This window comes from Tigriopus californicus, chromosome 7, assembly GCF_007210705.1.
Source record: "Tigriopus californicus strain San Diego chromosome 7, Tcal_SD_v2.1, whole genome shotgun sequence".
NCBI lineage: Eukaryota > Metazoa > Arthropoda > Copepoda > Harpacticoida > Harpacticidae > Tigriopus > Tigriopus californicus.
Genome location: NC_081446.1, coordinates 11,334,071 through 11,335,206, shown reverse-complemented (window position 1 = coordinate 11,335,206; position 1,136 = coordinate 11,334,071).

Sequence of the window (1,136 nt, the reverse complement as noted above, 5' to 3'; positions counted from 1 at the left end):
AAGCCAATTGCTTAATGGGAAACACTGATATAACAACGTATTTTATAACATTTTTACGACAGACGAAACCAACGTTTTAGAAATCAATGTGCAACATCTGCCCAATATGCACTTTGTGATGACTCCACTCATTAAGAGTCGAGAAACACGTTCTCTGATGTTCAGATGGTAATAAAATACAGCTTGTGCAGATACAACATAAGACAAAAACGATGCAAAGCAAAGGAACCCTATACATTAAGAGTTGAAATCATTTGTACAAAGCAAAAGTGATTTTGAATACTAATCCTCACTGATGAAGGAAAAGAGGTTCCCATTTTCGCACCGATGTAAACCAAAAAAGTTTCAATGAAGAGAGAAACGGATTATTTATAGAGCGTGCACGATACAAAACGATTTTTTTTTTCGTGGGCTTTTCTAACTACTACAAGGAATGTAGTCCCCAGTACTAATCAAATGAAAGGTTATGATTCGTCTATTTATTAATTTTCAAATGATATTTGGTCTACCAACGAATTTGAGTGGGCAGATCCAGCCAGTCTTTGAATGTAGGGTTGATCTGGAATGCTATCTAAAAATTTGCCCAACTGTGACTTGAAAGATGCTACCAGATCACAAGGCCTACGTATTCCCTACGAATATCAGAGGGAAGCAAATTAAACAATGAAGGAGCCCGAGAAAGAAGAGATGTGGACTTCATTGTTCGAACTAGCCTGGATTCTCGAGGGCTTGAAGGTGCTCTCAATACGCACATTAAGCTTCTACGGTCACTAGAATTGACCCTCAGTCCTGGGTTGGGACAAAACTCATGGATGCTTTTGAAGACGTACAGTATCAGATACCTTTCGTACCTTCTCTGAATACTGAACAGTCCCAACCTTTCTAACCTCTCCCAATAGGAGAGCTCTCTCATTCTTGTGATGTTCCTAGTGAAACATCTTTGGACTTGCTCGACCTTTTGCAAACCTGCTGAACTCATTGGAACCCAAATTGGTGAAGTATATTCAACTGGTTTTAATTAGTCGTTTATCGTATGGTTTTGATTTTAGCCTGATTTCACACGTTTTCCCTGGACGGGCACTATTTTGAATTCAGTGCCATTGGGACAGAGGCCATGAATGCATTGAAAAGAACAC